General features: G+C 37.3%; 1 protein-coding gene across 28 annotated transcripts in view; it reads right to left on the bottom strand.

Moving 5' to 3' along the window:
- Nucleotides 1–25,353, bottom strand: part of LOC100223410 (poly(rC)-binding protein 3) — a 499,051-nt gene that overhangs the window by 457,686 nt on the left and 16,012 nt on the right. The window contains exon 2 of one of the 28 annotated variants that reach the window (XM_072924405.1): nucleotides 25,109–25,186. The exons of the other annotated variants lie outside the window; for them this stretch is intronic. The gene's annotated coding sequence lies outside the window, so the exon portion shown is untranslated. The remainder of the gene's footprint in view (nucleotides 1–25,108; nucleotides 25,187–25,353) is intronic. 28 annotated transcript variants of the gene reach the window in all.

Here is a 25,353-nt window from a genome sequence, read left to right as displayed (position 1 = left end):
AGATTTACTGCCACAACAATAGAAACATGTGCAGAAAGAGTGACAAAAATTAATGTAGGAGTGATGCTGGGCAGCATGGTTTGTAAGAAAAGCCAAATGCTTCATTTTTTTTAAAGTGGTAGGTTAGGATATATCTTTCTGCAGGACATTTTGTTTTGCTTGAGAGTGATTTTTTTTTTTCTCCTGCTGTTTTTTTAGACACTAAGGTATGAAAAATGGAAGTTACATCAGGGAAACCATCTTATCATGGCTCCTACAGCACTTCTGACAAGGGGATCTCAAAGCCTAAAACAGTTCTGTGAATCTAGAAGGGATGATCTACATTAATACAGAACAATCAAGTAGTTCTTGTCAAAACTCACACAAATTCTACAGGATCTGTAACAGAAGGGTGTAGGACAAAAAGTCCTATCTGACCCTAACTAAAAATAACACCACCTGGCCACACCCACATCAAAGGGTATAATATAACTATCCTCGTATTATCATGTCATTTTGTATTTCTCTTCTTCAAGCCTATGCAAAAAATCTCCTTAGACAGCTGTTTTGTAGATTGTAAGAATTGCCTCTTCATAAAACTAAAACAAAATTATGGCTCTTGCATATTTTTTGCTAATTTTTGCAAGTGGTTTTGTTACATCAGGGAGTGTTTTCATCACAAAATGAATTAATTAATTTAATTTTATGACTTTTTGTTAATACAATTTTAACTTGTTTATGTTTTATTTATTTTGAAAGATTTTTTTGCTAAAAGCAGTTGTCTGAACTCCTTACTTATTTCATGTGTCCACTTATTTTAGTCTCAGTAAGTTATATTAGTAACATACTAATTTACAAAAGAATTAATCATCTAAGTAGAAAATTGTTCTGAACTAGTAGTTTATAGCTAAAGAGTCTGTAAATTACAACACATGTTGGTCTTGTCAACAAACTTGATCTGACCCACTACGGTTTTATGCACTTCTGGAAAACCTAGAACTCAACATATTTAGGTTATTCTTTGCTCCATAATCATCAAGAAGCAAGTAAATAAGAATTGAATGCCATCATATCCAAGGGATGGTAAGTTCCTCCTGCAATTAAATTAGTATTGTCATTATTAATTGAATTTCAAAAAAAAAAACCTGGTTACTGTTCCCATAATGAATGCTGAGTCTCCAGCCTACTAAAAAGCTATTCTTTTTATGTCTGAAAATTCTAGCCCTTTCAGCCCATTAACAAATTAGCATTGATTCATGGACACCACTGAACATAAGCAAAAATTACTATATTTTGAACATATTAAAAAATCAGCAAGCTGTATTACTACTATTGTGATGTTCAAATTTTTAAAAGTAGGAGAAGCTATTTAAACCCTCTTCCCATCCCCCAGCCATGGCTCTGTCGTCACAATGTATGAGGCCTGAAGTATGTAGTATGTCTGATGCTCACAAAATGCAATAAAGATGGTATTATGAGATATATTCCCTGGGAGTAGATACTTGTGTCACTCACGCAGATTCCTGTAAATCTGTTTTTATACTTTCCTACACTGCAAGATGGACCACTGAGCTGGAAATGTCCCTGACAGAAATATGGGTTTCTCTCTGTATGATTAACTAAATAAGCATATTGAAATGTTGTAAAATCTCTCCACATGTTTTGCAGGAAAAAATAGAATCAATGAATTCTGAGCACTCCTTTTAGGACTTCTCTAGCACAAAAATAGCAGTGAAAGTCTATCAAGGCATTGAAAAGGAATTCTGCTTACTTAGTGCTATTGCTCTGGCTTGTCTAGGGGTACTGAAAAGAGGCAAGATACTGCAGAAATCTTTGGCTCAGGGGCAAGCCAAGGTTTTTAGCAGAGCAGTTGGTATCTCTATTATTATGACCACTCAGCATGCTCTCTCTGATTATCCATGGACTTCAGGACTGCTGCACAGATTTGACTCACTCCACAAAGGTTCCTGTGAAGCAGCAATTAAGTGACTCATGGAAAAGATCAGCACAAGATACAGAAGATGCAGGTTTAAAAAGGACAGCTCTCAATCACTGAGAGAACACAGGGCTTTTAATGTCACCTAGAAGGTCAAAATGCCATAACTAATTTATTTTTTAAATGTTTTAGAATATATAATTTACGTATTTACCTTTATATTCACATTGTACTTTGAAATATAGGGGTGTTTGTGACTGCTGTTGTTTACAAGACTGCACATGAATAAGCATAGCACTGAAGACCAGCCATCATGAGCAGTCAGGAGTGACACATCTGCAGAACATTTGCAAAAAACCTGACCTCTGCCTTCCTGAGGCTCCTGTTTAATGGAATTACCAATATACATCTTGAGAAAAGGCTAGGATCACTCAAGCACCATGTTCCTCTGAATCACCATGGTTCTGCTCTGTGAAGGGATTTTAGATCAGAACCAAGTAGTACTGGAAGACCAAGGGTGAGGACTTTTGTGTGTAACCCAGCAGCCCTGAGACTTGCTACCCTGACAGATCAGCACAGCCAGCTCCCAGGTCTGCAGTCAGCAGTGGGCCTCCCCAGCACTGATAAGTCCTTCCCACCTCAGCTGACCACCTCAGGACAGCTAAGTTCTGATAAACACCTTCCTGGTCAGAAGGAAGCTGAGCGATGTGTCTCCATCACTTTGAAGAGCCTCCTCTTTGACTATGTCTGATTGAACCACAACTGTTCTGCTTTTCTCTTTCTGAAGGGCTCACCTGTATGTCCTTTGGATATTTCTACAAGCTAAGCATTGAACTGGAGCTCCTACGATCTTAAAGCTTTCCCACATATATTTTACAAATTCGGTATTTACATTCTAAACAAACCCCATTTTCTCTCATGAATGTAAATGCATCTCAACAGGAACACACATTGCTTCCTGCTGCTGTATGAAATATATCCTTAAGCATTTTAATAATACATTTGGTCTAGCCATTTAATGGCTTTATGAAACCATCATAAAGGACTAATTTTCACAGGAGCCTTTGAAAGCAAACTAGTACCAGATTTTACATCTTTCATAAATAATATGTGTACTTTTTAAACTACGTATGGCTGATAATGTTAGATAAATTTAATAAACCTTCATGGCCCTCTACTTGGTATTACACTGATCTCAATCCTAAATGAAGTGAGTTCATAACCTGCTTTGTCATTTGATTGGCATAGATTCCTGGCTACTTCTTTGTATCTGCTATTAGAAAATCTCTTTGTCATGCACAAAGAGATGAAATTTGACACCAAAGTACATCTAAGCCATTCACTCAAGAGATATTACGTAAAGCTATTAGATTCTTTTTGTGCATAATACTTTTTATTTCATATCCAGCTTGGTCTTTTCCATTTACAAACCAAACCAAACCAAACCAAACCAAACCAAACCAAACCAAACCAAAAAAACAAACCCAACAATCTGAACTTAATGTCTTATTTTGAAAAAGCTCCTGTTTTTGTGCTATTTACAGTGGTAGCTCTAATTGTTTAACTTCTGCAAATTTCCAAGTTATTTATGCTAATTATCTGTTAAAGACACAATAGCCCTTAAGTACCTTCCCTGAATAGATTTAGAAATGATAAATCTTTCTTTTCCTTTTCCACCCTAAAGTAATTTATTCAAATTTTAAAAGCACTTTATAATTCCAAATTATTTAACCCTACTAATACTGTAGAATATTCTCTTTATGGTTTGTGACAAAACCCTTTTACTTGAAACACAGTAAATGTCAGTGAAAGTGGAACAAAGCACAAACATGCAAGTTTTTTCTATCATAAAAAGGTGTTTCTGTGGAAAAACTCATCAGTCTCCATTTCACACATGGGATCCACAGACTTTCTGACTATCCTCCCCCAGCTGTGATGCAGATGGGAGTGACATTTCCTATTGAGTGGAGCAAAGTTGGTTCCATCGAGAATGAAACACAAAACCCAAAGTTTTAACAAGGACAAATTGACTTTCCTTTCTAGTAAGGAGTCATCTGAAAAGATATCTGGGTGGACCACCTAGATCTTCCATTCCCAAAGCAAATTTGCCACTGATCTTGAATGCACACAGAGCTCTTGAGTAGCAGTCAAAAGTGCCAGATGATGTCTTTAAACCATAAAGCAATTTGTATTTGCTAGTATAAAGGTTGGCATGTCTAAAAAGGATAAACTAATAAATTAGTTTTTAAAACCACTGCTAAAGCATCTATTTGCTGCAGTTTTGCAGAGCAGTGTCTTTGTAAGCACTTTAGAAAAGTCTTCTTCCCGCGCTACCATACATAACCAATTATCCACAGCAGGAGCGATGTGCATGCCTGAAAGGAAAAAAACCCCTGAACATGGATTTCCCAGTAATGACAGCACTGCATCAAAGTGGGAAGAAAAGTGCTGAATGGAGTGTGGCAAATTTCTCACACCAGATGAATCCAAAGGTTGCTTTGCAGGACCAGAAACAGGATGAAAATTACAGGTGTTGGTTTTTCCAGTTTTCATGCTCGATTGAGAAGCTCATTCAATTGTTTTACTTCTAAATGAGGTCCTACCTATATGTTTCCTCAAAATCCTACCTACAAGACATAACAAGACATAAGGAAAGACAAGGAAATTTGTCTCTCAAGAAAAAAAAAAAAAAAAAAAAAAAAAAAAAAAAGACCAACCAAACCAGCTTACTGTAATGCAATAGATTTGTAATAGACTGTTAAGTAGGCAGTGATAGCAAACACTTTTCCAAGACAGTTTTTCTGTGAATTCCCACAAGAATAACTTCTTCAGCACTGAATGACACCTTAAACACTCAAAAACCAGATTGTATCGCAGAACTTTCCATGTACAAATACAAGAAGCATCTCTCAATGGCCCACAACGACTACTTAATAACCAACAGTGGAACTGAGCTGTTTCTTATAAGACATACCAGTCAGCATTTATTCCAGTCACCTTGTACTAGATTTAATGGAAAAAGGAAGGCAGAGAAAGGAAAGTCCCCAAAAAGTGTTAATAGGAAAATCTTTCCTTACAAAATTGTTTTTGATCCTGAGAGAGATTCGGTGTAGCACAGGGGGATAAAAGCAAGGCTTCTACTTTTCAGAGCCGTGTGACAGGAGAAGTGGCACCACTACAGCTGGACATCAGGCGTAGCTGATGGAAGCATTTGCACATTCAATCCCTTGCACAGCAGAGTGCAAAGCAAACGAGCTATAGTACAGCTACTGGCAATTACTGGTGCTTCTGCATCTCAAGAGATACCAGCTGAAGTGTGATACTGAACAGAGTCCTTCTCAGGCCCCCCGGGAACTGAATGGATGACAGCAGTTTCCAAGGATTTTATACTCTGACTTTGCTCCAAATTACATCAAAACTGGAACACTTCAAATAATCTTGGAAGGAAAATTCCATGTCTCCTTTGATTATTTGTTTATTGTTTGCACTTATTTCTAAATAAATCAAAATAGATAAAAAAACTAGTCCAAAGGATCACTTGAAAACTAAGAATTCAAAAAGATGTATTCAAAAATATTAAAACGTGTTCTGTCTGACAGTCTATTTTTATTTTTTTGAAGCAAAAGTCTACTGCAGTTGACCTGCTTTGTAAAGTATTTTGATTTCAACAGAGCTGCATTTTCCAGGAGAGCTTTCACACCCCCAAAATTTGTAGATTTCCTCCATCTGTCTCTCACTTAGCCAAGATATGCATTTAAATTTTATTCATTTTTTATCTTCACCTCCTTATACAACCTCTGTCATTCCTCAACTGGTTCTTACTTTTCCATTCCTCACCACCAATCTATTTATTTCTTGCTGTGTGAAAGTGCTTGGTACAGGGTCTGCTGGAGTTTTCCGTGAGATACCACACCTTGGCCTAACAAATACAGCAACACATGTAGCACATTTACAGTTCTGCACATGTCTTTTCAAGAAAATATCAAGGGTCTAGGTCAAATAACTACACTGCTTTGTCAACACTGCAGCTGGCACAGTACAGGAGAAACCTGTAGTTCGATATGAGCTGTCTACTGCTAGATCCCACTCTCTGCTAGGTCAAATCAATCTCATCAAACTCCACACTCACAGATCTGGGTGCAGTTTTTCAGACAGCTACTGAAATAAATCTGAACACTCAGTTTCTGAGGTCTCCCCCATCACTACAAGTGTGCAACGACTCTTCCACGAGGGAAAGATCAGAGCACCAGCTACAGAAGAACTCATGATAGCACTAATAGCTCATGCCATCTGAATGTGGCATTGCCTGCCACTCACAGGAGTTTGTGTTTCTCTTGAGATCTCAGTCTGCTGTGGAACTGCAGGAAGTGACTTTGGGCTCCATCTCAAACTCATTAAGAAGTCACAGGAAGCACATAAAGTTAAGGATACTTGTGATACACAGTAAAAAGAATGACTACTACATGATGAACCATAGAAATAATGTTTGGGAAAAAAACCCTGGAGGTCATCTAGTTTAACCTCCCACTCATAACAAGGACTATCACTAACACAAGATAATGTCTACTGTGACTGTGCTTGGCTGACTCTAGAAAAATTCCAGGGACTGGCTGAAAACACATTTAAAAAAGGAGTTGCTAGATGACAAAACCATCAGAGAATTCAAAGTTTAAAAAAGAACAAAATATAAAGCATAATAACATACATTCATGAGAAATATACAGTCCCATTTGAAATAACACTGCCAAAATTTAAAATTAGGCTACTTGATCATCAGCACACCTGAAACCCAGCTGTCAAAAAAACAACATGCTTCTAAAATGTCTAAACCTAGGAAATGTCATGGAGGAAGGTGGAATGTGTCCAAGAAAATAACAAAAGCTGTGAAAAGTAGACTGAGTGGCTTAGGTATGGTGAGATGACACATGCCTCTTTTTATCTGGGTCACAGTTTAAAGCCATATGAGTATAAACACATTACTCACTGTGGAATAAAGACGTGATAAAACAATCCTGAAATAGGGTGAACAGACCTTCCTTTCTCTTTGCCTACCTTCAGAAATAATCCACCTCATGGAATTCGCTCTGGTACAGCTATACCACTGCTTTGTGCATTCAGCCAAGATATCAAAAAAGTTCAGTCTGGAGTTACATCTTTCTTAAATCTGCCTGGAAAATACATCTCCTGAAAATAAAAGGAACTCTCTACCTCTGTATCTCAGTCCACAGAAAGTGATCCAGACAGGAGAAGGAAAGACACCAAGAGCAGGATTTATAGCTTGCCACGTGTCTTCTCTTTGCTGTGAGATCCCAAATATGTAATTTTTCTTATGCACAATTCTGCCTTCTGATGTACACTACATTTCAGGGATGCTTTATTTGTCCACAGGTTTATCTGTAGGAGGGTAGTAAGTGAACAAAACCCAGAATGTAGCTGTCCAGTGGCTACTCTTAGAAAATTTCTATAGGTAATTGTTGTATATACATTTGGCAGTGAATTGTAGATCCAGTGCTGTGAAACCTTTCCTGAAAAACTGCAGGTACATTTGAAAGTTTTGAAGATAGAAAAAAGAAATTATCTTTTTTAAAAAATTAAAACATTCTGATTTTTTAAATTTTATTTAGAGATGGATCTAAGTATTGCATCCTGCAAAAGATGTGAACTCGAGGTCTGTGCTGTAGACTGAAGGTTCTTCAATAAACATTGCAATAGGCACTGTAGTTTGCAGGTTCTGCTCTGTTCCAAAGCCTTCAAAATTCCTTTTATTTAGTTTTGTTCCTCCTGTTTGGTTCATGCTCCTGATGAGAAATACTGAAACCTTTAGGTCAGCCTTTGTTCTAGAGTCCCAGATCTTCAGCCGCATTAAAAAGAATGGGTGCCCACCCCATTTCTTAGCAGGCAGCAGCGTCTTGTCCTGGTTTGGCACTGCATGAACTTCAGGCTTATGGCTTATTTAGAGGACCACCCTTGTGAGCACATGGTGACACGTGCCTACGGACGGGGCTGCAAGGACAATTTCTTTCAATTGGGGCCATGAGGCACCAGTAACACATGCCTGCATGAAAGCTTGTCAACAGATCAAAGATCATTGCTTTCATGGCAAAAAAATCCCCAATAAACCCAGAAAGTTTTAAATAAAAATCAAGTTTTTTAAGAGAATAAATAGAACTTCCAAAACAGAATCTAATATCACGAGCAATTGTCTTGAATGTGTTAGCACATAGGGTGTTCTGTTATTTTTCACAGCATTTTAAAATGTATTCCATTTTCTTCTGGTTAGAATAGAAAGCTACATAGCAGGACTGGGAAGTGTGGATCGTATTACATCTGCAAGAATGCAACCATGCTCTTCTGAATCATCTCCCAGTTTAAAAAAAGCTTTCAATTATATATATTAAATCATCCTTAAGAAATGCTACCAATAACCAATGTAAATGAAGAACTCTCCTGAAGACACTGAATCATAATGATATTTCATTTACATCCACAAATAAAATGCTTTTCTCCTCTCTAGACTTAAGTGTTATTATGCCTGATAACATTTTCAGATTTGTCCCTTTCTTTTGTTCCCTTATTGGACTGTCTGTTTTACAAACAGGTTTAAACAAAAACAGTTAACATTTGCATCACGTGGACACTCATCTCATTTAATTATGTCAGGGTCATACATTTTTGGGATGACTAAAATGTAATGGCTTTGCTTAGCAATGCAAACTTAGTTGATCTGCTTGAGCACAGCACAAGACACAATAGTGCTTTTGTTCTGTACTTTTAACGAAGACAAAAAATTAGACGGATTTAGGTCAAAGAAAAAAGAGCGTGCTAGAATGCTGTAGAGTTAAAATTCAGCTGCAAGAGTAACAACACATTTTAATTAGTTATGAACTTCATGAACACTGATTCAAAGATAATGCCAGTTGCCACAGCATTTGCAGCGTTTTTCTTCAAAATAGTACCTCACTATTCTTGGTGCCTAATATTGCAGTGAAATTTCCTGTTTATCTTTCCTCCTGACATTTTTTCATTTTCTCTTTGCCAGAGTGAGAAGGGAAATTTTCATAGTGGAGCTGTGAATATGACCCATTTTCTGCTAGTCACAATGAAGTTGAATTCAAACATCAGGGGCTATACATTGAAAATATTTATCCACTTTCTGTTCCATTACTACTACTACTAAATTCCAAAGTATTTTAACAAGAGTCACTGCACATGCCAATTTTTATACCAGGTCTCCCACAGAACATTCTCTTGTTCAAAATTAGTTAACCAATGCTAAGTCTCCACATTCTATGGTGTAAATTTCTGTTATAGATAACCACACAAATGATGGTAACAAAAAATAAACTGAAAATATTTTGCCTGACTTTTGGACCTGGGATTTGTTTGCAGGAGAAGGGAGTTATACCATACATATAAGAAAAACAGGTGGAAAGCAAAAGAAGAGCAAAAGAACGTTGATCGAGGAAAAGTGTTTATTCAGAAGTTTTTGACGGAAAATACCAGCAGCATTGTTTCCAAAAAGAAAAGCAAAAAGCCATTAGGGAAATGGAAAAGATCTTGTTGCTCTGTGTGATACCTGTGAATCATCCATCCTCCAGACACGTGTCTGGGCAGCTGGGTTGCCAGCAAGAGGCACATGGACCAGAACAGGAGGTCGTAAGCTGAATGACTTATCATCTCTGAAGCTAGCATGGAGCTCGTGCCCTGCTGTGGCCACAGGCAGGTAGCAGGAGAGGCAGGAGGGAAAGCACACCAAAGCAAGAGGAGCCAAGGAGCTTCAGCTCTGGGGAAAACCAAGGAAGAGTGGAGCTGTTGGTGAAACGTGCTGGGATGTGCTGCCTTCACCAAGGCAAAGATGTTTGTGCTACAGAGAAGGAACCTTCTCTCTGCTCCTTGGGAAATGCTGAGTGCTGCAAAATCAAAACGCACTTCTTGCCCTCATTACCCAAATGCACTGATTGATGGGCCAGACTTAGTCCAACCAGTCAAACACATCTCCTACAATATTCCAGCCATGGCATAGATTGTACCCAACTGATATTTCCCTGTTTTACAAATAGGATATACGTAGAAAATTGCAAAATACTTTATACACTAAAAAATTAGAGTTAGACAAAAAAAAAAAAAAAAAAAAAAAAAAAAAAAAAGAGAGAGAATTCAGTGTTGTTCTCCTCTTTCTCCCAAGGTACTCTTCAGATCTCCACAGACACTCATGTGTGACATCAAGGACTGCTGGACAAACCAAAAGAGAGATAGATTTTGTGTTATGCTGTATACCTAGCAAACCAAGCTGCTAGTGGCCACAGTAAAAGTACTAAATGCATGAGATGGAAAGGTGTTGTTATTAACTACACTACACTGTGATGCTCCCGAGTTTCAAAAGCTACACTAATGAGTAAAGAGTTCCTCAGAATCACAGAAGTGCTCCAAATTAGTGTTAAAAAAACATAATTAAGCAAAGAGATAGGAGATGAAGGATTAAAGGGGGGCTATGGTTAACATTCGGTCATTCATTTCAGCTGAATGCTAAGGTTTCAGAAAAAGGTATTGAAACTCCTAGATTGTCAACAACTCTATCCAATAATAAATCTCACAGAGGCTTCCTTCAAGAAAATAGCATGCTTTCTATATCATTTATAGTAGAGGACAGCTATAATAACTCGAGCACAGCAGGCAAGAAAAAAGAGTTTGATAAAGCTTGTGTTAGAACTTCAAACATCTGTTAAATAGTTAATTTTTGTACTCTTGACAATCTTGTATGAGGATACTAACTTCCTCATATAAGTCTTAGCTCCAGTATAAAATTCTCAATGTTTATCACAAGAAGGTGAAAAAAAGAAAGAAGAAAATCAAAGCAAAAGCACATGAAAACAGTAACCCTACCTGACTGCATTTGTTAGGGAAGCCAGTGCAAACCAGCGCAGGGGTATTATCAGCTAGCCACATGAAAAAGGTTAGTGCATCAGCTCATTTATCATCATTCTGTTCCACTCTCTAGTACATCTAAAATACTGTTTCCAGGATGAATCATTCAACCTAAAGTATTGTTTCATAGTACTTGGATCATAATTAGCAAAAGCTGATTCCTAACCTACAAACTCACCTTAGGTAACTGATGCTGCCAATAATCCAGTAAAACAATAAAAGCATCATTACACATAAAAACAATTAATACAAAATCTTTAAGTTGAAGACACTCTATACACTTCATCTCAAATATCATACTTAGCAGGATCTGATGTCCTATTATATTAACCTGGTGTATGGTGCAAAATTTCTTTGGAATCACTGGAATGGTATTTGGCAACATAAAACCAATGCAGTAGGGAGACAGGTAGTGAAAACTCAGATGTGGTACCTGACCAGAAGTTAAATAAAACTGAGTGTTCTTCAGTACCCTAAAATTCATATCAAATAGCTCTTCTTGAACTGTCAGTAAAATCTAGCCTTAGCATCCCTATTACTGAATTGTTCTACTGAGTCAAATGTAAACCAAAAGAAAGCATGCTGGCATGAATTATTCATGGTCAAAATGGTGTACTAATATACTCTGTAAATAAAAATTTGGGAAATGTAGTTATGAAAGAACAGCTATTTCTACTTTGAACAGAGAATGGACATAAGTTCAGGACAGAATAATACCTAGCTGAACTATAAGGAGAAAGCCACTATTTTTAAGAAATAGTAGTACAGAAGATGAAGGAGAAAGCCTTTGATGCATGATTGCAGAAAGGTTACTTTGGAAAGTGAGAATCCAACTTATATTTAATATTATATTGACATTCAGTCAAATTAGATTCTTCCTGGATGCTAAAAATTAGAAGTTTATGAGCAGCAAAAATAATATTCAAGCCATTGAAATATTTTTAATGTTATTTAAAGAAAAAAATGTAATTATTTCCATCATCACCTTTTGACAGAAGCAGTCAACAGGACACAATTATCAACTTGACTGACAGTTCAGGACTGGACATGCAGGTTTGGTATCCCACAAACCTGTGTCATCTCAATTATACAGGATATGTGAAATATAATGTTCTCATGTAAAGAAAAAAAAAAACAAACAATAAAAAAAACAGAAAACCCTACCCAAACAAAAAAAGCATCAGAACCCATATATATATATATCTTCTACAGGTCACTTTGAAATATATTTAACCAGATGTCTGCTCAGCTCTGTTCTCCTTTATGATCCATATTACCCTTCAAAGACTTCAAGACAAAAGCTTTAACCCTACTCTTGAAAAAAGTTTCAAAACTTCTAACTTTATGTATGTACACTATCTCAAGGTGCAAAAGTATTCATCAGCCTTGAATTTATGATAAATTTCCTTTTTACAAAATACTATGAAAGAACAAACAGAAGCCTTTATAGGTAATGTTAAGTATATGATGTAGATGTTATTTTCTTCTTACATGTTTGTTTTACCAGGTAGAATAAATTCACAGTTCTTATGACCTAAAATAACAATAAAGCATGAAAGCCCCAAATGAGAACCAACATGAATTTATTTGAATAATGTTGAATTATAATGATTGAACAAAAATTTTCTGAATACAATTTACTATTTTAAAAGATTGTCCTGAATGTGTTGGAAGATAAACTCTACAGTGTTAATATAGAACTAAGGACAGAAATACTGCAATTCTTCATTAATTTCCCCAATAATTTCATTAACTTCCTCAATTACTATAAATAATTACATAGATTTTGATAACTACTTTAGATCACATCATTTAAGCTGCTCCCCCTAAAATACATCATAGAATCACAGAAATATTTAGATTGGAAAAGTGCCTTAAGATGATAGAATCTAACCATTAACTTAATACTGCCAAGTCCACCCCAAAGCAATGTCCCTCAGTGTCACATGAATGTGATTTAAATACCTCAAGGGATGGTGACTCAAGAACTTCCCTGGGCAGCCTGTTCCCAAGTGCTTGATAACCCTTTCAATCAAGAAAATGCCAATTACTGTTTTATTGCCAGAAAACTAAGATATGATGATCATACACAAACCAACCTGTGACAAGGGTAGAGCTCAGACCAGTAATCACATGTGCCAAATTTCATGGTCTGAACCATGAAACCATCTCTGGTTATTTATGACATACCCCTGATGCACCTTCCCTCCACTAAAGAAGCAGAAGCACTTCCACTATCATAAGTCACTTCCAAAGATTTTTAATGCTGAAACATGATTCATGAAGAACTTCTCTACAGGTGGAAAGATTTAATGCTCTAATGGTCAATGTTAATTAGCATTCAATGACCTTAATTCAGTGAATCTTGGAACTGCTGACTGAAGTGCCTCACTTGATTGAAATACTTGTATTAGTTTGATTTATAGTAAGCCTTCCCTTTGGCTGAAACCAATTCCAAAAAGGAAAAAAAAAAAATCTCATCCCTTAAGATGCCCATTGACTTTGTTCATACATACATACAAAACACATAGGTTTCAGAGGAAACAAACCAGAGTAGGATTTGCTCAAGAACAGGGATTTTTTAATGATGGATGAACAGGTGGATTCATGATTCAAAATGTTAGCATTTCCCTGATGTGACCAAAAGGCTTGCAATTACTTCCATAAATGCTGAAGACCAGCAGCCCAGTTTCAGTCTTGAACCTGAATGTGGAACTCCTTGCATATGGAAAGATCAACATGTGGCAGAGATCACTGTCAGCACATTAGTGTAGCAGCACAGCCATCCAAACATTTTTGGAGGATAGAGACCTAGAGAATCATATCATAAGTATGGAATTTCAGAAAATTTCAGGGGAAGTAACAAATTACTTCAAGGAGATCCCATTTTATAATCTGCAAACATAGGGATAGAGAAGAAGCGAGCCACATGAACTCTGTCTTTGCTGTTCCCTTTTTATTCTAGCATTATATATTTATGGTCCAGAGAGGCTTCTGAGAACGGAGAAGGGATATTGGCCAAGAAGAGTCCACGGATTTAAGAGCTAACAGAAATCACTTTCATAAAAATATAATGGGTTGTTAATGGACTACCCTAGAGGGAAGTATCTGCCTCCTGAAGGTTTTCCTGCGTCTGGTTCAGCAGAATCAATCTACAGAACATGACTGCATACCATGCAAGGCCTGAGTTTGACTCCTTACTTTTATGTGGAGCTTTTTATAAAAACTCACCAGAGTGAGCCCTGATCTTAGCCTGTGACCCATGAAGGGGATTTAAGTCTTAAGCTCCTTTGAAAATGCACTTAAAATCTCTGAGTGAGATTTTAAGTGAACATACACTTAAAATCTCTGAGACACATACACATATGCACACATCCCTTGACTGATTAACAACTGCTCAAAATTCAGGCCTACCTGATGGCAAAATTCGCATGGTAAAAGGAGAGATGAAAAAAGTCACTACTAAAATGACAAATTTCTCTGTCACTCTATGTTAAGAAAATTCAAAGATTTGCATCATTCTCCTTATCTCCTTCAAGTCACACCACTCCCAGATAATGCAAGTTTACTCCTAGAAGTGATTTCACTGAGGAACTCAGAATAACTGATCAACATTTAAGGGAAGAGATTAATAACCAGAAGAGAAGCTGTTCCAAATGAGCAATCTCATCTTTAATCTCTTTCCACATACTTTTATTCACATAACTAATTAGATTTTATAAAAAATAACAAGACTTCTCCATGGTGTTTAGTTATTATCAGATTATCATGCCCTGAGAGCATTTTATGGACAAGGCAGTATGGTCTTTTTGCATAATTTGAATGGAATTTTCATGTGCTAATAAGACAAGATACTAATTTGAAGTCTCTATTTATTTCTGTTCAGCTAAACAGCCATTCACACAGCCTGACTCAAAGCCTGACTCAAACTACCATATCTAACATTTCCCATTTTCCAGTTACTAGATGTTTGACCTAAGACAATGACAATCAGATCAGAAATGTTTTCATGTTTCTGAAGAAAAAAAGAGGAAAAGAAAAATCACAGACCAAATTAGCATTTGCCATACTCAAACACTACAGATATCAGGTCTGGGCATGCCACCCTCCAGAGCACCTAGAAAAAGAGCCTGTGGGCCTACCCTGGCAAAATTCATCACAAATTAATAATTTCAGTTAAAAGGCTTGGGGGTCTTTTGGTCTGCATTTGAATTTGAGAAAAAAAAAAAAAAAAGTAGGAAGCTGTAAATTGAGCATTAGAATGTTTGCTTCTGAGTAAAACTAGCTGTGTTTCTAAAGAAATGTTTAAACAGCCAAATGTTGCAGAATCACAATTTCACTTCAGGTTATACTTCCTATTGGGGTGGTCATTTATTTTCCTTCGTAGATTTTCATTTTCTGAACAAAATCCTTTTGTGTAATCTCTTCAACTGCCTGCATCACTCTACCTACACAGCTCTCTATAACGTAAATTGTCCCTCTTGGTTAGTCATGAGAACTTTAGGCAGGGTGATTTGCACAGATCTGAATGAATACAAGTAGGAGAAAGGGAAATAGTCTCCAAATGCTCCTGGGCAGTAAATAAGGGTGAATCAGTGATCCCCTCTCCAACAGCATGCCTTCAACAGAAAACCTCCTCCAACATGTGTGTAAATGTTCCTGTTGCTTTCACTGGCTGTGGTCTTCGGAGGTGAACTGCCTCTGTCTTTTTACAAGGCTTTCTACTTGTGTTCTTTGCCATCAGTGTGAACAGAAAGAGCTCAAAGAATTGGTCTCTTGCAAGGTCTCACTCTTTACCTACTGGGCAAGCAGATGTTACAGACAGGCACACAGACAACTGCAGCACCGCACTTCAAACTTCCCCTTTCTCACTCATAAATATAAGACGAGAAGAACTGACTCAGAAACACAGACCTGTTTCAGGATGATTGGTTTGAGGAGAAATGAAGCTTCAGCGAGTCCTGTGAAAATACAATGACATGGAAAATGGAGCTCCCAGGAGGAAGCAGTGTCAGATAAGTATTGTCTCCAGATGTATCAACAAAAACCCTTATGATTTTGGGATATTTAAGGAGTATCTTTGATTGTATCATAATCTGGCATGCTAAAATCATTTGGCTGTGACGAAGCAGCTCTCTGTGTTTTTCAGGTTTTTTTCCCATTTTTATTTCCCAATAATTTTACAATGAATGCATGGCATGCCTAGGTAACAAAATTAAAATTTTTAACATTGAGTTGTTATTGTTAATTATCTTTCACTGATCCCTAAGGAGGGGTGCCTGGGGTCTGTAAAACCATAGCTGAAAACCATTATGATGCTTGCAAAAATTATTATTTACGTCCCTACAGAAATATTTCTTCAGTCTTTTCAGGACAAATTAAAACACTTCATTTACCAGGGGGCGATTGTCCTCTTAAAATTCAGGGTATCTTGATCCATCTAGTAACTGAATGGCCCTCTGGAAATTCCCAGCTCTCTACATTGACTAAGAGGTATGCTCAAGGGAGCTGCTCAAGAGCTTAAAGGGAAATGCATGGTATTTATAGTCAACAGTTTTCTGAAGAGGCTTCTCATCCTAAGATGCATATCTGATTGAGACTAAAAGAAGCCTTATTGTGATAGATGTTGATTCGCAAAATAATATTTCAGTGCAGTAGTTGCTTCAAGGCTTAGATACATCAGGTTGGATTATCAAAAGGGCAAGACAAAGATCCTCAAAGGTACTCATGTGAAGATTCACAGAAAACACTGTGGAAATTTGGTGCCTTTGAGAGACTGAGTCCTGTGTACATCTTTCTTAGGTCACTCTAAAGGGGCAAATATAAGAATTTCTCACACAGGTTATGTTTAACACAGATTCACACAGATTCCTGTAGACATTAGGTTAATCAAAAAGCAAGAGGTGTATTTTGCCTCAGAAGATTCAAAACTAGCCAAGAATACTGCTGCTTGGACACCAGTTTCAGAATGGCAGCTTGACTGCTCATAGCACGTCCTTTGTGAAAACACTGCCTCTACCTGGGAGGAGCATGGGGCAAGAGCAAGGCTATGGAAGGCTATAGTGTTCGTCAGTGCCCCACATCCCGAACTACTCATTTTTAAGCCTTAGGTTTGGGTTGAGTTTTTTAACATTTGCTACTTTTTTTAAAAGGGGAAAAGTGTCTCTTTCTCAAAGTCTTCCCCGCCCAAATTCCCTGAGATGCTGAGCACCAATACATAGCAGGAAATGGATGCTGAGCAATATGAAGCAAAGACTCTGGAAAGAAGGAGACTGGGGTGCACTTATGCAAATAGTTATCAGTAAATCTGCTTTATGCATATATATTTATTGATTGGACATTTAATTGCAAATACTGTTTTAAAATGGGAATGAGAAGCTGCACTCTATCTGCAGCAAGGAAAAACTTCCCCAGTATTTGTCAGCTCAGTATTTTCTTGTGGAACTAACAGTATATACTTTGGAGTGCTAATGAGCTCTCTCAATTGTTTTTGTTCCTCCTGGTTCTATTGACAGTTCTATTGACAAGATTTGTGTAGTACTGCCATATCCCAACAGTTATTATGCAAATAAATTTTTTAAAAATCCCTACCTTAAAAATAGAAAGTTATATCAAATAATATACGCAGATGCAGCTTCTTTGCTAGCTATCGTGCCACCTCTAAAAGGCAATTAAATTTTTTAAAAAAATTATATGTAGCAAATGGAATTTTAGCCGCAATTTTTTTCTGTCTACATCCAGGCAAGGATTCACAATGAAAACAAGCATCAAAACAAGGTTATGTAAGCTATCAGCAGTTCTCACTTATGAACCCCCTGGCTTCTTGAAGGATTAGTTGCCAGAAATAATGCAAACAGAAATGCAGAGTCCTAACTTCAATATTTATACAACTATTGCATTATTCAAACAGAGACTGATCTTGGTAATTGTTTTAAGTTGTTGTCCTAGATTTCTTGCATTCCTATGAATTTGACAAGAATTTGGGCTGGGAAAGGTTTAAAGGATTAGGAAGACAGCTATGGAGAGGCATTATCTTCATTGAGACAGCTTACAAGGTGTTTTTTCCTTATAGTAAAGTGGACACTTTCAGTGACCAAAGAAACTGCAGTACATTAAACTGTAAAAGAACTGTGAAAAGTTGAGCCTTCTTTATGTTCAGGTACAATTCAAAGGGAAAGATGTAATGCTCAGATTCTAACTAAATAAACAGCATAGCAAGAACATTTGCTCCTACCTGTGCATCAAGAGGCAGATAAAATTGCCACCACTGCCACCACCTGTGAAGACAGGCTTGCACAACTAGAGGCAGATTGCTGCCCCAGACAAAATCTGCAGTTGTGCCACTCAGGCACTGCAGGTAAGTGTGAAATACCTCCTTCACGCTGATGATGAAACAGGAAGGAATGAAAGTCTGGCAGAGGAAGGAGAGAGCTGTGAGTGGCTGTCCTGCTGAATAGCTTCAGAATTAAATATGAAAGGAGCAGCATTTAGAAAGTAGTGATTCTGAGCAAGGAGTGCCTTCTTGCAAGACTGAAATTCTGATTCACTAATGCACAAAAAGCCTTGTGACAGAAAGCCTTGAGCTGTCATTCTCCATGTAGGCAAGACAGGGAGCTATTGGGAAACCCTAAGGGTGAGCTGTGATGGCTCAGAGGGTGAAAAACCTCTCTTGGTGTGGAGCACTTTGTGAGGCTCTCTGGAAGACTGCAGGATGAGGACAAGTGCAAACACAAGAGTACTTGTTACCCTTTCATATCCCATTCCCTCCTTGCTCTTGTTTGTGTTAGTCAAACTTGTGGAATTTTTGACAAAAGCAGGTGATACTGAGTTATGAGAATTGCTGTGCTCACTCTCCCACAATCTCCTCAATGCAATGAAGATCTGTTTCCTGTATTTGCTGGGAAACACCATCAAGTCTTCAGTTCATCAAGTCTGAGGCAGAGATTATCTGCAGAGAGTAACTGAAATGTTGCTACCTGTTTATATTGCACAACTGGTGCTACTCATCAAATGTTATCTGAAGGAACTTGAAAGAAGAATTGCTGGTAAGTCAGAGGTGGCTTTTCACATCTTACTAATCAGTGGAGGAGGAATGAGACATGCAATGCTTATGGGGAAAAAAAAAAACCAACCAACATACTCTCTGAAAAGCAAAAAATAAAGGAACTTCGTAATCTATGCATCAACCCCCCCATAAAACTATTTGATCAGAAAGTTTTCCTAGTATCAAAAAGCATTGGGTAGAACTGAAGACTTAAAATATACGATCTAAAAACTCAGACTATCTTCAGTCTTGCTGTGACTTTTTGTGTAGTAATCAAGCATATCTTTGGGATAGCAGCAGTTTCCCTGATTTATGAAGCTGAGGGTTTGGTCCATTGGCTTCAAAAGAAATTGATGGTGGCTGAGCAATGCACAACAACCTGCAAAAGTGAGCTTTCAGATAAGTTGAAATATAAACTAGTGAGGATGATTTTTCACATGCCAAGTATCCTCTATCTGTAATCTTTGCAAGCCTGAGGCTGTTCTCATTCTGGTTACAGAAGTGCTTTCCAACTGGCTGGAGTTCTGAAGTCAGGTTCACAGGAGAGAGAGCAAAGGTTGGTCACTGAGCCACAAATATGACTTCTAGGAATCAAATCCCACAGCATGAGTCTGAGGTTCAAAGTGCCGTTTTTCCATGGTTAACCAGTTATAAAGGCTTTTTATGAAGAGCACTTTCACTGGATCAAAATGTGGGACCATTCCCAGTTCTAACTTATCCTCTGTTTGTTATCTCTTGAAGTACTGAAAACAGAAATGTGAAATCAAGAGGGTCCTGCAAAATCGAGTCCTTTCTAATGAAGAATAACACTTATGTTTAATCTAAAGATATGTTGAAAGAATTAAGCAAACTGCTATAGGAAATGCATCAAGAATAGCTATACACACCTAACAAGAATCAAGAGCTTTGATGACTTTAACTTGATTCTAGATATAAATTTTGCATAGCTTGCACATAAACAGCCATCTGTGGTCATTTTTGACAAGGGCTTTATTAAGCAACAAAACCCATCCGACCCAAGACAGAACACCCCAAATAAACCATAGTTAGCTCCTGGGATTAAATGGTCACTTTCTGAAACAAGTACTTAGTCTTCAGGAAGGTGTCACATTTTACTTCCTTAAAGACATTCACTCAACAAAAAATGCAATAACCTCTGAGTTAACTAACAAACTCAGTGAGGCACAAAAATCAATATTTATACACTGAAACTGAAAACTCAAGGGTTTCTACTGTGCTGAACAGCAGAATATAGGTCCTTCTTATAAACAATACCTACTGAAAAAATGACAGCTCTGGCACAACTCACAGCAGGAAGGGGAAGAGGTAAGACACTTTTTTTTTGTTGCAGAGAAATGTAGTCTTGCTTTGAAGAATGCACGTCAGATGGATCATCCTTTGAACTTGCTCTAACAGAGCTATTTAAAATATTTCTGTGTAGCAAGAGACCTTGTGGTGGAATATGTTAGTGTTCAAAATGGTGAAATAAATAAGAGGGATTTCAACCCTGAGCTTACCCACAGAGAGATTTCAACACTGAGCTTACCCACAGAGTCAGAAACCTTAGTGCTTCTGAATGTTAGCTATTGGGGTGGATTTGGAGGGAAATAAAACTGCTAGACTGAATCACGTTGAATGGCAATATCTTAGTAATGTTTTATATTTTATCCTGCAGGTTAAACTTTCAGTAAAAAGGAAACTCAATATTGCTTTAGAATTTTCAGATGAGATTAGGCAGAAACAGATGAGACTAGCAGACTACCATGACTCATAATAAAATACCAGTAAAGCTGTCTGTGAGTTCAACAGTGAAAATCAAAACCACAGAACACTTGTAGTGTAACTACACTGGGCCTTGAATAAGGAAATTCAAAGCTGATTCTCTACGCAGAATATACAAGAGTATTCCATGCAATATCATTGCAGAGAAATAAAGAACACAGTAACAACACACGTACATGCATTTTTTGGGGTTGAGTTTTGTGAAAACTGTGAATATCTAGGCAGATAGCAGATTGAAAAAATCTCAGCTGTAACTAAGCACTTAGCAAATACTGGCCTGGAACAGTCTTTAGTCTTTCTCATAATGAATCTCACAAGAGCAGTCTCAGGAGGAAAAGTTCTTTTAAGCATCTGTATGAGGCACTCTTACTCATTAAGTCCCCAATTCATGTGAATGTGACTACCCAACCTACTCTCCAACCAGCAGAAAATATGCTTCAAGTAATGGAGGGACTCTGTAGGAACCCAGGGAGGATAGCTGCTCTCTTTGAAAGAAATTATAATGAAAATACATAAAAATTTCTCCTGTACTCTTCCATAGACAACTATATTTTTATACAAAAGAAAAGGAGGTGCATTGTAGATAATGATGTTTATTACACAACAAATAGTTGAGACCAGGGCACGTCTCAAATTAAACCAAATCAGTCAAGGTACAAGTTGCAGCAGCATGTTTAAATAGCAATAATAATGAACTAGAATAAGGCAGCTAGGTTTTTTAAGTCATCCCCCTGCATCTCCTTCTACTATTTCTGTTTGAGAGCTACTTTACTGAGATCTTAGCCTTTTTCTTAGAGGTTATTCCAGTCTGTAGCCCAGCTCTGTAGCCTGCAATAAGATGCACTGCAAAAAAGTGACAGAGCTTTAACAAAGAACTGTTCATTGGGCACTTTCAAAGGATTATCAAAAATCAGTAACATCAAAATTGGTACTGGTTAAGACAGTGTGCCTAAAAAATCAGTATTGTAGGATTCCTTCAGAGTCACCTGACATCACTTTTATTTTTCTTCATCTAACCTTTTGGTAATCTGGCATAAAAAATAATTACTTTATTTTTTTAACAAGCACTGTCGTTTCTGTTTAGAACACCACATAAAATCTAAGTTCTCGTATTTTTTCTGTATATCTCTCTGTACGAATACATACATAACAACTTAATGAGACTCTCATTCTGTGAGTCCCTGCTGCCTGTTGGCATATAGTTCTATTACACTCAAAATATTTAGTGCTTTTTTTCCCTTATTGTTTGCAAGTCTTGTATTTCATTCAGCTCTCTGTCACAGCTACAGATAAGATCCAAGGAACTTTTGGTGCCTACTAACAGGTGCCCAAAAATATGTGTAGCTGGGGTTTTGGCTGCTCATCCTTCTTATTCTGATCATGCTGTGCTATGACAACATTCTGCCACATCCTGCTCATGTGGTGCTGTGGCACAAGATTGAATACTTTGTTTCAGAAACTCATTTCAACAGAAAAATACCACGGAGATCAACACTCCATGCCTACCTCCAACTGCTTTTTTTATCACCGCATACTGACAGAAAAACTTGCTTCCCATGAAAATATCTGACCAAAAAGCTTTTCCAGTGTTAATCAAAGCTTGCAAACTTGCGCTTGGAAGTGAAAGTTTTTCCCACATGTGATTTGAAAGATATTTATTCCCATTCATTTCTCTGGCTTGATTAGATCTTCCATGATGCTGCTTGCCATCAGGTTCCCATGATCCTCTAGACAGGGAAAAAGGCCTCTCCTTATACCAGGTTGGTCAGGAAGTGAAGTTCATAGAAAGATGTAAGCCTCCTGAGCTTCCAGCCATGGAAACGAGATGCATGGAATATCTCTAAGCTGTCACATTTTAGGTTTTAGCCACCTTTGTACTTTTTGACCATCAGCTTCTGATTCTAATTTCTTCTTTTTCCTTGTTTTTCTGGATTTTTAGATTTTATTTTTGAAGAGTGATTATTTCTGAAGTAAGGAAGTGATTTGAGCATAAAAACTCCCCCGTTATGTTTTTGGTCTTGTGCCGTTGCCTAGGGACTTGAGAAGGGCAGAAAAGAAATTGCCTGTATATATGTTTTTTTGGACTGATGGGGCAAGCAGGACAAATGAGAATGGAATGCATCTTTGCTGCTGAAATACCATTCTATACTTAATTAAATTTTGCTTGTGTATCAAGAGTGATTGAGAAAGGATATGCAAAAAGTCTTGGTGTATGCCCAACATGAACAAGACTGTAGAGTACCAGTGCATTCAGATTGTTCCACATTCTTCCTAATGTTCTTTTGGACACTGCAATCATTGATAAAACTCGTACTAGTCCCAACATGAATAATACCTATGTCAAAATTTATGAATTTTGAAATGAACATAACACACTGCATAAAAGCCAACGACCCACTGAAAAGGAAAATTCATCTAGAAGGATAAGAAAGGAATTTTATATAGTTGTCTCATGAGATCCTCCTTAGAAGCATATATTTCAGTTCAGCAGAAATTAAACTTTAAAAAACCCTCAAATACTCATAAATAGAACACTATAAGCATACCTGCTAGGGAAAATAAACTTAACTTCAGCTCCAGGTGATCTAAAGTCTCTCATCATTCCAATCAGATTTCTTTCATTTTTAGGTGTTTGCTGCTGGGGGAATAAATAAATGACAACAACCTGTAGCTTCCTCTCCTTCTTTCCTTTCTATTTCCCTCCTACATCCTGGTGAAAAAACACTTTCCTCTGATTATTTACAAAAATTCCTAATGTTTTCTGGAAAAAAATAAAAATGCTTTTAATGCTTTTTATCCACAAATTTGTGGATACATATCAATATTCTATATACTATTCTACCATCATCTTTTGTGGTCTTGAAAACAAGAAAAATACTTTTGTAGTTACACTGATCACTGAGTTAACAACCTACATAAATACTTGGATTAGGTAGAGCATAACACTGTAGAAAAAAATAAATCAAAATCCAACTGTATGTCAAGCTGTGTGTCTATAAATATATGTCAGCACCATATTGCTTCATCATTTCTTTGTAAAGATTTGGATAAGGAAAATTCAAAATAATAAAGGATACTCAAAGTACACCTTCATTTCAGGTTGCTACATTTCTCCAAATTTTGATATTGGATTTTGCTTTCATAAACATTTTATTAGCATACCTGAAGAGCTGCTCTGCCTCTTTGTTGCTAAACAATAGCATAGTATGAACAGATAATTTGGCACATAAAATAGAGTTTCATCTCCCACAACACTTTTATCTGGCTTTAAGACATTTATCTATTCCCTGAAACATTCTGATTGGCTGATAACAAGGAATTTCATGTGCCTGACTACATTTCACTTCCTTCAAAGCATAAACATTTATGGCATGATTCCCTTTCCTTTCCTTTCCTTTCCTTTCCTTTCCTTTCCTTTCCTTTCCTTTCCTTTCCTTTCCTTTCCTTTCCTTTCCTTTCCTTTCCTTTCCTTTCCTTTCCTTTCCTTTCCTTTCCTTTCCTTTCCTTTCCTTTCCTTTCCTTTCCTTTCCTTTCCTTTCCTTTCCTTTCCTTTCCTTTCCTTTCCTTTCCTTTCCTTTCCTTTCCTTTCCTTTCCTTTCCTTTCCTTTCCTTTCCTTTCCTTTCCTTTCCTTTCCTTTCCTTTCCTTTCCTTTCCTTTCCTTTCCTTTCCTTTCCTTTCCTTTCCTTTCCTTTCCTTTCCTTTCCTTTCCTTTCCTTTCCTTTCCTTTCCTTTCCTTTCCTTTCCTTTCCTTTCCTTTCCTTTCCTTTCCTTTCCTTTCCCTTATTCCATTCCATTCCATTCCATTCCATTCCATTCCATTCCATTCCATTCCATTCCATTCCATTCCATTCCATTCCATTCCATTCCACTTAGCTTTATTTTCAGTGTCCTTAAAGTTCCTTGTACTGGAATTATTTATTAAATTAAATGAGGTCTAAGGAGAACAAGATCTCACCTTCTACACTCTTCACCAAGCCTACTAACATTTTTTCAGAAAGCAGCAATAAATTATAGTTCCATGACACCAAAACTCCTGCTGTGTGTTGTCATGGAACACACATGATATTTGCTGAAACTAATCATCTTCCAGGAAATATCCGGTGAATAGATAAATTAAAATCAGCAACAAGAAATGCCAATCTTTCTTGTACACTTCCAATTAATTCTTCCCATAACAACTTTTTTTTTTTTTTTGAGCATAATATTGTTCAGCTGGATGAATTCCAACCACTCCAGTAAAAGGGGCTTGCTTTCCAGTGCTGTATGTTCCCCAGTTAAACAAGATGCACTTGATCATTGTCTCACAGCAACTGCTTTTAGTCCCAGCTTAACAAGTTTCCCTCCAAAAATATATGGCAATCACTGGGCCACTAAAACTAATTTTAAGTTTTAGTCCTGTTTTTCACTTTCTCTGTTAAAAACTCATAAATTGAGAGCCTACCTGGAATAAAGGGACTTAGCACTAGGGCTGCTGGCTATTCTCTGTGGTTGGAGCAACTGAAAGCCTCTTAGTAGACTCCTGCAGGAGACAGGAGCAATGGTCACAATGGTCTGTATTACAGAAGACAACAAGATGGTCTTTAGCACCATGGAACAATGCACTTGCAGGCCCTAAATCTGGCATACAAAAGAGGCATTTGCAAGCAGACAGCCCATTCAGGTAAGGCCAGTACTGTCCTGCCTGTA

The sequence above is a fragment of the Taeniopygia guttata genome, chromosome 2 (assembly GCF_048771995.1).
Source record: "Taeniopygia guttata chromosome 2, bTaeGut7.mat, whole genome shotgun sequence".
Lineage (NCBI taxonomy): Eukaryota > Metazoa > Chordata > Aves > Passeriformes > Estrildidae > Taeniopygia > Taeniopygia guttata.
Note: the sequence above shows the minus strand (reverse complement) of the source record. Positions and strands in the feature narration are given on the sequence as shown.